The sequence below is a fragment of the Arachis ipaensis genome, chromosome B10 (genome assembly GCF_059453495.1).
Source record: "Arachis ipaensis isolate K30076 ecotype BB chromosome B10, ASM5945349v1, whole genome shotgun sequence".
In the NCBI taxonomy this organism is placed as follows: domain Eukaryota; kingdom Viridiplantae; phylum Streptophyta; class Magnoliopsida; order Fabales; family Fabaceae; genus Arachis; species Arachis ipaensis.
The window spans coordinates 37,570,725-37,584,552 of record NC_142435.1 but is presented as its reverse complement, the minus strand read 5'-3'; positions in this window follow the sequence as shown (position 1 = coordinate 37,584,552).

Below are 13,828 nucleotides of genomic sequence, written 5' to 3'. Positions count from 1 at the left end.
TATACTAAAAACTATGTAAAAACAATGCCAAAAAGCGTATAAATTATCTGCTCATCAGATAACTAGGATAGGACGTCCAGCTCTCATACCTTGCCAAGAGATTTCCTTAATTATTAATTTATTTTTCTTGTCATTTAAATTACTTGTTCCTTATTTTAAAAACCCAAAAACAAAATATACTTTTTCCATAACCAATAATAAATCATACTTCCCTGCAATTCCTTGAAAGACGACCTGAGATTTAAATACTTTGGTTATAAATTTTATTGGGTTTTGTTACTTGTGACAACCAAACTTTTGTACGAAAGGATTCTCTATTTGTTTAGAAACTATACTTACAACGCGATTATATTTTTATAAATTTCTTTACTAGCAGAAATCCGATCGTCATTACTACACAATCAAACATGCACCACCACTTACTGTTATCTTACTACTTGCTAAAAAGGAACTATTTCACTTCTTGTTCAATCATTTCTTTTATTTAATTGAAAAGACTTAGGGAACAAGACAAGCATTTAACAAGTGAAAATGAGAGCACACACACTTAGGCTAACACACTTATTGTAAAGATTAAAACATACGGAATGCAAGATGACTAAAACCATAAGTGAATATCAACTAAGACAAACATGTTCTTTCTTTATTGAATGGAATAGCCAAGGAGCAAGTCCAGCTTTCATTTTTTATCCTGTTTGTCTTTCTTCTTTTTCTCGCTTGCTTGCTTACTACTTTCTCCCTTGACTTTGCCCTTTAGCTTTTGCCAGAATCCAGCTTTCTTCATTGTCTCTTCCACTCTGTTCTCAAGGCCTATTGCTTTGTTTATTTCTCTGGCACTCTTTTCATCGAAGTATTCATCGTAAATTAGAATGCTGGGTCCATGCTATGAAGATGTTCCCCAATGTAGTTGAGCTTGATTTGGCTATTTATGTTATAATCAGCTTGAACTCCATACCTTGCATCCTGTAGGGTCGTGAACTCTTGGAAGGCTCTCATGTTATCAATTTAAAGTTGGGCAAGCTGGTTGAGAGATTCTTGGAATTGTGAATCTTGTTCTCTTTGCATGACTAGAGATTTTGATTCATAATCTCTCTGTTGACTCATCATTCTCAGCTGAAGCTCCTCTTGTCTTTGTTGAGCTCTCATGTACTGTGAATGGAACTCTTCTTGCTTTTCTTGCACTCTCATGTATTGTTTGGAGAGCCTTTCAATTGCTTCTTGCATCTGCCCCATGTCCAGGTTGTTTTGTGGTTGGAATTGTTGCTCATCTCCTTGTTCTTTTTGTTGCTCTTCTCCTTCCTGTGGTTCTTCTCTCCTTCTCCTCCTCTGTGGCCTTCGACTTTGCTGTGCCTCTATGACATTCGTCATTCTTTCGAGGGTTATAGGCATGCCTGGATATAGCAACGTTGGGTGTGCATCCTCTAAAGGTACTCTGGCTTTCATGCATAACCTCATAATGGTGCTTGGGTAATAGAGCCAGGCTTCAGCAGAATTTTTCTCTGCAACCCTTTGAATGTCATTTGCAATGATCTCATGGACCTTTATCTCTCCTCCCACCATTATGCAGTGTAGCATGACAGCCTTTTGCTTGTTGACTTCCGATGTGTTTACTGTGCCAAGAATTGATCTCTTTATCAGCTCATACCATCCTTTTGCTTTAGGGATGAGATCTCCCTTTTTCAAGTACTTGTGCCTTCCTTGATTGTCCCTCTCCCAGTCAGCATTCACCACACAGATATCACTAGATATTTCATCATAATCTGGGTTCCCAGTTACTCTTTCATGGTACCTCAGCTCATCAAAATGTGCTGACCTAAGTTCTAAGACTTTCGTGATAGTCTTCGGACTAAAGTCCACTTCTATTCCCCGTACATAACTCTTGTAAGTTGGGGCTTCAGTCATATTAAGCCTTGGGGTGTTAGCATAAAACTCCCTTATGATGTTTGCATTAATCCTGGTGATTGGTGAAGTAAGCTCTTCCCATTTTCTCTTTCTAATCTTGGCTTTCATTTCTAGGCACCTGTCATCTGGTAGCTGGAAAGGGACTTCGGGATATATCTTTTTGTCATTCATCCACCCAAGTTGTATTTGATGGTACCATGATTTGAACTTCCATCGATCATATTCGTTGTCACCTTCTTCAACCATGGGTTCCTTTCCTCTTCTTCTTTTAGAGCTTGAAGAAGAAGCTATGCTTCCTTTGATGGTTGACCGAATTGAGGTTAAGGGTTTATGAAGAGAATGGGTGAGTGGGACGCACCCTAGGAGGGAAAGTGTTTGAAGTTAGAGTAGTGTTATGGAAGAAAGTGAACAAGGGTACTTTGTTGCACAAGGACACAACTTCTAAGCTTTGGTTTTGGAGAACAAAAGCATTGAATATCTGAGTACAAGAAGTGTGAGCTTTTGGTTCATATGCACGGTTCAAGGGAGGTTATTTGTAGTAAGCTTTAATGAAAAATGGATGGCTAGGATTCATTTGGACAAGGGATAAATTAATGTTGTGCATGCAAGATTAAATAAAGACAAAAGTTGCCTCTTCATGAAGCATATCTCTTCGGTCTTCCAAGTGCTTCTTCCAAGGATGTCCAGATTCACCCTTCAAGCCATGTGATCCCCTTTTGTCTTCATGCTAGCCTTTCCTTTTCTTGTCTTATCCCTTTCATTAAATAGTTCTCCGTGCACCTAACTATTATTACAAGTCAAAATGAGTGAGTACTAACAGGTGGGGTAAAAGAACAATTAATATTAAAACCTTGGTTATCATTCCTCATGCTTATTTAACCAACAGTGACTCTTTTTGGTGCCACCATATATAGTCTTGGAGGACACCAAACTTAGTATTTGGTCATATGGTTCAAAGTGTTACTTCCTCCAAATGTTGTCATTGAAATCTCTATGAAATTAGTGTCACTTTTTGGTTAAACCATCATGAGAAAAACTTTATTTTGCTATTTCTAAACATAAACTAAAAATTATAACCATGGTTGCACTTTCATGACTTTCAAAGCTCAAGAAAACTTGACTCTCATGACTTGTTCTTGCAATATATAGAACACCAAACTTAATGTTTGGCCATAAATTCCAAGAAATAAATATGAAACGGGCATTATGATCATTATTTTTGAAAGGTATCCTAGTGTGCCTGTGGGTACACCAAACTTAGAATTGGATCACATGCTTCTCAATGTCATAAAAATTGTCAAAGTGGTCTTGAATTCATGCTAGAGTAACACTCATTATTCATACTGAAGTATTAAAACAAGGAGAACTAAATCATGGGCTGCCTCCCATGGAGCGCTTCTTTAGCGTCACTAGCTTGACGATTGGTCTTTGTCATGGTGGATTGTGGTGCCTTAGGTCTTCTCCCCTTACAGTGAAACAGTCTCCACTTGATTCCTTAATGATTTCTACATGCTCTAGGGAAAGGACCTTTCTAATGGTGAACACTTGAGGTAATTGAGATGGAATGGCTGGAAGATGAGGTGGGATTGGTGGATGGTGGGTTGATATCACTTTGTCTCCAGGGGAAAAACCCTATGTAGGAATCTTTTTATTTCTCCATCCCCTTGGTAATTTCTTCACAACTCTTCCCTCTTCTTCCAGTGGTGCTCTCATGAGTGTTGTGTCAGGTAGTCCCTTGCTCGATGCTCCTCTCAACACTTGTTGCTTCGGTTCTTCCTTGAACTCCATTGGTTGCTTCTTCTCTTGAGCTTCTTGTTTATCCATCAAGGAAAGCTCCAGATGCTGCCCCTGTGGTTCATGTCCGTTCTCCTTCAGGGGGCTCTCAATGTGTTCTTCTTTTAATTCCTTGCTCTCTTACTCAGATTCATGCACGGGGTTGAAGGCCTGGAAAGTGAGGTGCTCATCATGTATTCTCAATATCAATTCTCCTTGTTCTACATCAATGAGAGCTTTTCCAGTGGCTAGAAATGGTCTCCCTAGAATAATGGGATAGAGGTAGCTTTCCTCCATGTCCAGAATAACAAAGTCAGTGGGGAGGAAGTAGTTTCCTACTTTACCAATACATTTTCAATTAGTCCTTCAGCCTTCTTCTGAGTTTTATCTACCAATTGGACGATTACATCCGTGGATCTCAGCTCATTGATTTGCAACTTCTTCATAAGAGATAGAGGCATCACATTTATGCTAGCTCTTAAGTCGCAGAATCCTCTGTCAATTTTTGTCTCTCCTATGGCACATGAAATATGAAAACTCCCTGGATCTTTTTTCTTCATGAGTATGTCTGGTCAAGAAGAAGGTGATCCCCGAGGTCCCTTTCAAGCTCAAGAAGAATGAGTATCCAGAGATCCGACATGAAATCCAAAGAAGAGGTTGGGAAGTTCTAACAAACCCCATCCAACAAGTCGGCATCCTAATGGTTCAAGAGTTCTATGCCAATGCATGGATCACTAGGAACCATGATCAAAGTAAGAACCCAAACCCAAAGAATTATATTACAATGGTTCGGGGGAAATACTTAGATTTTAGTCCGAAAAATGTGAGGTTGGCGTTTAACTTGCCTATGATGCAAGGAGATGCACGCCCCTACACTAGAAGGGTCAACTTTAATCAAAGGTTGGACCAAGTCCTCATGGACATATGTGTGGAAGGAGCTCAATGGAAGATTGACTCCAAAGGCAAGCCGGTTCAATTAAGAAGACTGGACCTCAAGCCTGTGGCTAGAGGATGGTTGGAGTTCATCCAACGCTCCATCATCCCCACTAGCAACCGATCTGAAGTTACTGTGGATCGGGCCATCATGATTCATAGCATCATGATTGGAGAGGAAGTAGAAGTTCATGAAGTTATCTCTCTTGAATTCTACAAAATAGCCGAAAAGCCCTCTCCTGGGGCAAGGCTAGCTTTTCCTCATCTTATTTGCCATCTATGTTACTCAGCTGGAGCTTTCATAGAAGGAGACATTCCCATTGAGGAAGAGAAGCCCATCACTAAGAAAAGGATAGAGCAAGCAAGAGAGCCCATTCATGGATCTCAAGAGACGTATGAAGCTCATCACCATGAGATCCCAGAGATGCCTCAAATGCATTTTCCTCCACAAAACTATTGGGAGCAAATCAACACCTCCCTAGGAGAATTAAGTTCCAACATGGGACAATTAAGGGTGGAACATCAAGAGCACTCCATCATCCTTCAAGAAATAAGAGAAGATCAAAAAGCAATGAGGAAGGAGCAACAAAGACAAGGAAGAGACATAGAAAATCTCAAGGACATCATTGGTTCCTCAAGAAGGAAACGCCACCATCACTAAGGAGGACTCATTCCTTGTTCTTACATTCTCTGTTTTTCGTTTTATATGTTAAGTGCTTATCTAAGTTTGTGTCTTATTACATGATCATTAGTATTTAGTAACCTTGTCCTAAAGTTATGAATGTCCTATGAATCCATCACCTCTCTTAAATGAAAACTTTTTTAACTCAAAAGAACAAGAAGTACATGAGTTTCGAATTTATCCTTGAACTTAGTTTAATTATATTGATGTGGTGACAATGCTTCTTGTTTTCTGAATGAATGCTTGAACAGTGCATATGTATTTTGAAGTTGTTATTTAAGAATGTTAAATATGTTGGCTCTTGAAAGAATGATGATAAGGAGACATGTTATTTGATAATCTGAAAAATCATAAAAATGATTCTTGAAGCAAGAAAAAGCAGCAAAGAAAAAGCTTGCAGAAAAAAAAAGAGAGAGAAAGAGCAAGCAGAAAAAGCCAAAAGCTCTTAAAACCAAGAGGCAAGACCAAAAAGCCAATAACCCTTAAAACCAAAAGGCAAGGGTAAATAAAAAAGATCCCAAAAAAGGCTTTGAGCATCGGTGGATAGGAGGGCCTAAAGGAATAAAACCCTGGCCTAAGCGGCTAAACCAAGCTGTCCCTAACCATGTGCTTGTGGCGTGAAGGTGTCAAGTGAAAACTTGAGACTGAGCGGTTAAAGTCAAGGTCCAAAGCAAATGAAGAGTGTGCTTAAGAACCCTGGACACCTCTAATTGGGGACTTTAGCAAAGCTGAGTCACAATATGAAAAGGTTCACCCAATTATGTGTCTGTGGCATTTATGTATCCGGTGGTAATACTGGAAAACAAAGTGCTTAGGGCCACAGCCAAGACTCATAAAGTAGCTGTGTTCAATAATCAACATACTGAACTAGGAGAATCAATAACACTATCTGAACTCTGAGTTCCTATAGATGCCAATCATTCTGAACCTCAATGGATAAAGTGAAATGCCAAAACTATTCAAAAGGCAAAAAGCTACAAGTCCCGCTCATCTGATTGGAGCTATGTTTCATTGATAGTTTGGAATTTATAGTATATTCTCTTCTTTTTATCCTATTTGATTTTCAGTTGCTTGGAGACAAGCAACAATTTAAGTTTGGTGTTGTGATGAGCGGATAATTTATACGCTTTTTGGCATTGTTTTTAGTATGTTTTTAGTAGAATCTAGTTACTTTTAGGGATGTTTTCATTAGTTTTTATGTTAAATTCACATTTCTAGACTTTACTATGAGTTTGTGTGTTTTTCTGTGATTTCAGGTATTTTCTGGCTGAAATTGAGGGACTTGAGCAAAAATCAGATTCAGAGGTTGAAGAAGGACTGCTGATGCTGTTGGATTCTGACCTCCCTGCACTCAAAGTGGATTTTCTGGAGCTACAGAACTCAAAATGGCGCGCTTCCAATTGCGTTGGAAATTAGACATCCAGGTCTTTCCAGCAATATATAATAGTCCATACTTTGGCCGCGTTTAGACGACGTAAAAGGGCGTTGAACGCCAGTTCTACGCTGCTATCTGGAGTTAAACGCCAGAAACACGTCACAAGCCAGAGTTGAACGCCAGAAATACGTTACAAACTGGCGTTCAACTCCAAGATTGGCCTCTACACGTGTAACATTCAAGCTCAGCCCAAGCACACACCAAGTGGGCCCCGGAAGTGGATTTATGCATCAATTACTTACTTCTGTAAACCCTAGTAACTAGTTTAGTATAAATAGGACTTTTTACTATTGTATTAGACATCTTTGATCAGTTTTATTCTATCTTAGACTTTCATGGGGGCTGGGCATTCGGCCATGCCTGGACCATTATCACTTATGTATTTTCATACGGTAGAGTTTCTGCACTCCATAGATTAAGGTGTGGAGCTCTGCTGTTCCTCAAAGATTAATGCAAAGTACTACTGTTTTTCTATTCAATTCAACTTATTCCGCTTCTAAGATATTCATTTGCACTTCAACCTGAATGTGATGAACGTGACAATCATCATCATTCCCCCACGAATGCGTGCCTGACAACCACTTCCGTTCCACCTTAGATTGAATGAGTATGTCTTGGATCTCTTAATCAGAATCTTCGTGGTATAAGCTAGATTAATGGCGGCATTCATGAGAGTCCGGAAAGTCTAAACCTTGTCTGTGGTATTTCGAGTAGGACTCTGGGATTGAATGACTGTGACGAACTTTGAACTCGCGAGTGCTGGGCGTAGTGACAGACGCAAAAGGAGGGTGAATCCTATTTCAGCATGATCGAGAACCTCAGATGATTAGCCGTGCTGTGACAGAGCATTTGGACCATTTTCACAAGAGGATAGGATGCAGCCATTGGCAAGGGTGATGCCTCCAGACGATTAGCCATGCAGTGACAGCGCATCAGACCATTTTCCAGATAGGATTAAAAGTAGCCATTGACAACGGTGATGTCCTTACATACAGCCAGCCATGGAAAGGAGTAAGACTGATTTGATGAAGACAGCGGGAAAGCAGAGATTCAGAGGAACGAAAGCATCTCTATATGCTTATCTGAAATTCTCACCAATGAATTACATAAGTGTTTCTATCCTTGTTTTCTATCTATTTATTATTTATGTTCGAAAACTCCATAACTATTTTATATCCGCCTGACTGAGATTTACAAGGTGACCATAGCTTGCTTCATACCAACAATCTCTATGGGATCGACCCTTACTCACGTAAGGTTTATTACTTGGACGACCCAGTGCACTTGCTGGTTAGTTGTATCGAAGTTGTGAATGAAAAACGATTTATTAAGACGCGCGTACAGAGTTTCTGGCGCCGTTGCCTGAGATCACAATTTCGTGCACCAAGTTTTTGGTGATGGTGGCGTTTCCTTCTTGAGGAACCAATGATGTCCTTGAGCTCTTCTATGTCTCTTCCTTGTCTTTGTTGCTCCTTCCTCATTGCTATTTGATCTTCTCTTATTTCAGGAAGGATGATGGAGTGCTCTTGATGTTCCACCCTTAATTGTCCCATGTTGGAACTTAATTCTCCTAGGGAGATGTTGATTTGCTCCCAATAGTTTTGTGGAGGAAAATGCATTTGAGGCATCTCCGGGATCTCATGGTGATGAGCTTCATGCGTCTCTTGAGATCCATGAATGGGCTCTCTTGCTTGCTCCATCCTTTTCTTAGTGATGGGCTTCTCTTCCTCAATAGGAATGTCTCCTTCTATAAAAGCTCCAGCTGAGTAACATAGATGGCAAATAAGATGAGGAAAAGCTAGCCTTGCCCCAGGAGAGGGCTTTTCGGCTATTTTGTAGAATTCAAGGGAGATAACTTCATGAACTTCTACTTCCTCTCCAATCATGATGCTATGAATCATGATGGCCCGATCCACAGTAACTTCAGATCGGTTGCTAGTGGGGATGATGGAGCGTTGGATGAACTCCAACCATCCTCTAGCCACAGGCTTGAGGTCCAGTCTTCTTAATTGAACTGGCTTGCCTTTGGAGTCAATCTTCCATTGAGCTCCTTCCACACATATGTCCATGAGGACTTGATCCAACCATTGATTAAAGTTGACCCTTCTAGTGTAGGGGCGTGCATTTCCTTGCATCATAGGCAAGTTAAACGCCAACCTCACATTTTCCGGACTAAAATCTAAGTATTTCCCCCGAACCATTGTAATATAATTCTTTGGGTTTGGGTTCTTACTTTGATCATGGTTCCTAGTGATCCATGCATTGGCATAGAACACTTGAACCATTAGGATGCCGACTTGTTGGATGGGGTTTGTTAGAACTTCCCAACCTCTTCTTTGGATTTCATGTCGGATCTCCGGATACTCATTCTTCTTGAGCTTGAAAGGGACCTCGGGGATCACTTTCTTCTTGACCACAACATCATAGAAGTGGTCTTGATGAACTTTGGAGATGAATCTTTCCATCTCCCATGACTCGGAGGTGGAAGCTTTTGTCTTCCCTTTCCCTTTTCTAGAGGATTCGCCGGTCTTGGGTGCCATCAATGGTAATGGAAAAACAAAAAGCTTATGCTTTTACCACACCAAACTTAAAATATTGCTCGCCCTCAAGCAAGAGAAGAAAGAATAGATGAAGAAGAAGAAAAAAATAGAGGAGAGGGGGGAGGGGTGTATTCGGCCAAGAAGAGAAGAAAGGGTTGTGTTGTGGGAAAATGAGGAAGAATGGAGGACTATATATAGGGAAGGGAGGGGGGTAAGGTTCGGCCATATAGGGTGGGTTTGGGTGGGAAATTGATTTTGAATTTTGAAGGTAGGTGGAGTTTATGAGGTAGGTTTATGGGAAAGAGTGGATGGATGTGAGTGGTGAAGTGGTGATAGGGAAGAGAGATTGAGGTGATTGGTGAAGAGTTTTGGGGAAGAGTGTTTATGGGATTGTGTGAAAGAGGGGTGAGAAGAAGTGAGTGGAGGTAGGTGGGGATCCTGTGGGGTCCACAGATCCTGAGGTGTTCAAGGATTTACAACCTTGCACCAAATTAGGCATGCAAAATGCCCTTGTACACAACTCTGGGCGTTCAGTGCCAGATTGGTGCTTGTTCTGGGCGTTGAACGCCCATTTGTTGCCCATTTCTGGCGTTGAACGCCAGAACCATGCTTGTTCTGGGCGTTCAGCGCCAGCTCTTCTCTAGGGTGCAATTCTGGCATTCAAACGCCCAGATGCTGCCCATTTTGGGCGTTCAGCGCCAGAACCATACTCTGTTCTGGCGTTAAACGCCAGCCAGATGCTTCTTACTAGCGTTTAAACGCCAGTAAGGTCTTCCTCCAGGGTGTGATTTTTCTTCTGCTGTTTTTGATTCCGTTTTCAATTTTTATATTTATTTTGTGACTCCACATGATCATGAACCTAATAAAACATGAAAGAACAAGAAAAATAAAATTAGATAAATAAAAATTGGGTTGCCTCCCAACAAGTTCTTTTTTAATGTCAATAGCTTGACAGCGGGCTCTCATGGAGCCTCACAGATGTTCAGAGCATTGTTGAGACTTCCCAATACCAAACTTAGAGTTTGGATATGGGAGTTCAACACCAAACTTAGAGTTTGGTTGTAGCCTCCCAACACCAAACTTAGAGTTTGACTGTGGGGGCTCTGGTTGACTCTGTTTTGAGAGAAGCTTATTGTGCCTCTTTTCCATGTTTACAGAAGGATGACCTTGAGTTTTAAACACAAGGGAGTCCTCATTCAATTGAAGGACTAGTTCGCCTCTGTCAACATCAATTACAGCTCTTGCTGTAGCTAGGAAGGGTCTTCCAAGGATGATGGATTCATCCTCATCCTTCCCAGTATCTAGGAATATGAAATCAGCAGGGATGTAAAGGCCTTCAACCTTTACTAACACGTCCTCTACTTGTCCATAAGCCTGTTTTCTTGAATTGTCTGCCATCTCTAATGAGATTTTAGTAGCTTGCACCCCAAAGATTCCTAGTTTCTCTATTACAGAGAGGGGCATGAGGTTTATCCCTGAACCAAGGTCACACAGAGCCTTTTCAAAGATCATGGTGCCTGTGGTACAAGGTATTAGGAACTTTCCAGGATCCTGTTTCTTCTGAGGCAATGTCAGTTGATCCAGATCACTCAGTTCATTAGTGAACAAGGGAGGTTCATCTTCCCAAGTCTTAATACCAAATAATTTGGCATTCAGCTTCATGATTGCACCAAGGTACTTGGTAACTTTCTCTTCAGTAACATCCTCATTCTCTTCAGAAGAGGAATACTCATCAGAGCTCATGAATGGCATAAGGAGGTTTAATGAAATCTCTATGGTCTCTAGATGAGCCTCAGATTCCTTTGGTTCCTCAAAGGGAAACTCGTTATTGATCACTGGACGTCCCAGGAGGTCTTCCTCACTGGGATTTACGTCCTCCCCTTCCTCTCCAGGTTCGGCCGTGTTGACTATGTCAATGGCCTTGCACTCTCCTTTTGGATTTTCTTCTGTATTGCTTGGGAGAGTACTAGGAGGGATTTCAGTGATCCTTTTACTCAGCTGGCCCACTTGTGCCTCCAAATTTCTAATGGAGGACCTTGTTTCATTCATGAAACTTACAGTGGCCTTAGATAGATCAGAGACTAAATTTGCTAAGCTAGATGGATTCTGCTCAGAATTCTCTGTCTGTTGCTGAGTGGATGACGGAAAAGGTTTATTACTATTAAACCTGTTTCTTCCACCATTATTAAAGCCTTGTTGAGGCTTTTGTTGATCCTTCCATGAGAGATTTGCACTACAAGAAAAATACCCATTCAGCCACACTTTTTTTAAACTACATTTGAAAAGCGTAGCATATTCTATGAATAGGCTACGCTTTTCTCCGTGTTGCCTTTTTATAAGAGAAAAGAATACACAATTATGGCATCATTTAAAAAGTGTAGCCTTAGGTATTATAGAAATTACTTATAAAACGTAGCCGTAGATTGATACCTATAGATTCACTTTTCGTATCAAAGGGAACGCTTTTAGATGGTAGCCTATTTATTAAGTTTTGGATGCATTTTAAAAGTGATGCCTAATGTATCTAGAACTAAAAACTTTTAACACTTGTAAATTTTTTCCCTCTTAACACTTGTAAATTTTTTCCCTTTTAATTTTTTATCTTTTATCCAGCTCACACTTAGTGAAAATTTTCCCTCCAAGAGAAGAAAACCATTTCACCTTTCACAAAGAAAAACCCTCATCGTCAAACACTCAGCTCACATACACTCATCAGCTCACAAAGAACCATTTCACCCGTGTTTAGAAGAAAACCTCATCGTCATCACCCTCAGCTCGTCATCACCCTCAGAAAACCCTCCTGCATCGCAAATCGGAAACCCCAGTCACCACTGACCCCCACTCACCACTCACCGCCACACACCACTCACCACTAACCACTGACTGTCGCTCCAAGCTAAGTCGCCCTCTTGCACTGATCGTAGCGCGCCGCCCAGACCGTTCATCTACCTTCGTGGTTTTTGCTCTCACCGTCACTGGTCACCATCGTCGTATCTGCGCTCACTGTCGCCACTCAACCAAGTTGTCTCTGCTCTCACCGTTGCATCTCACGCTTGTTGTCTCTGTGCCGACCGTCGCCGCGCGCCTAGCATCATCGTTCTCTCTGCTCACCATCGTCGAGAAGGTATGTATAGATTTTCATTTGGTTCTGAAATTGGAGGTTTAGGGTTCCGATTTAGGGTTTTTAATTTGGGGGTTTGGTACACTAATTGCCTGTTATCAGTGAAATCTCAAGTTTGGTTTAGTTCAAGTGATTCAGTTGTTGTTTACTGAAATCTGAATTCAGGTTTGATAAAGCATTCATATTTGAGCTAATATTTTTCAGTTTATAATCAATCATTCAATCTAATAAAATGAGAACTTGTCCCATGAATACATAGTTTACGAGATGCATTCTACCTTGTAGTAGCTTAAAATCTCATTGACCACTAATTTGATTCCTTTGAAGTCTTATATCAGTTAAAGCAGAGATCCCTTCTGGTATATTACCAAAAATTTTATTACAAGAAAGATCTAATTATTTCAAATGAATCATTTCAAATATTATTACAAGAAAGATCCCTTCAAAACTGTTGTAAGATAGGTTTGAGACATTATTATGTTGGTTACTCTATGGTACGCGGAATCGTGATTACACTTTAATTATGTAAAATTCATCGCTCTTTCTTTCCCTGGTAATGGCGCCAAAAACATGATGCCAAGACCACGGTTCACAACTCCGTGTAACTGACCAGCAAGTGCACTGGGTCGTCCAAGTAATACCTTACGTGAGTAAGGGTCGAATCCCACGGAGATTGTTGGTATGAAGCAAGCTATGGTCACCTTGCAAATCTCAGTTAGGCAGATATAAATTGATAATGGTGTTTTCGAATAATAAATAATAGAATAGGGATAGAGGTACTTATGTAAATCATTGGTAGGAAATTCAGATAAGCGAATGGAGATGCTTTTCGTTCCTCTGAACCTCTGCTTTCCTGCTATCTTCATCCAATCAGTCTTACTCCTTTCCATGGCTGGCTTTATGTGATACATCACCACTGTCAATGGCTACTTTTGGTCATCTCTCGGGAAAATGATCCAATGCCCTGTCACGGCACGACTAATCGTCTGGAGGCATCACCCTTGTCAATGGCTTCATCTTATCCTCTCAGTGAATAATATGCTCACGCACCCTGTCACGGCACGGCTATTCATCTGTCGGTTCTTGATCATGCTGGAATATGATTTACTATCCTTTTGCGTCTGTCACTAACGCCCTGCAATCGCGAGTTTGGAGTTCGTCACAGTCATTCATTCATTGAATCCTACTCGGAATACCACAGACAAGGTTTAGACCTTCCGAATTCTCTTGAATGCCGCCATCATTCTAGCTTACACCACGAAGATTCTGGTTAGGAGATCTAAGAGATATTCATTCTAGCTTATTTCATGTAGAACGGAAGTGTTTGTCAGGCACGTGTTCATAGAGGAGAATGGTGATGAGCGTCACACATAATCATCACCTTCATCACGTTCTTGGGTGCGAATGGATATCTTAGAAGCGAAATAAGATGAATTGAATAG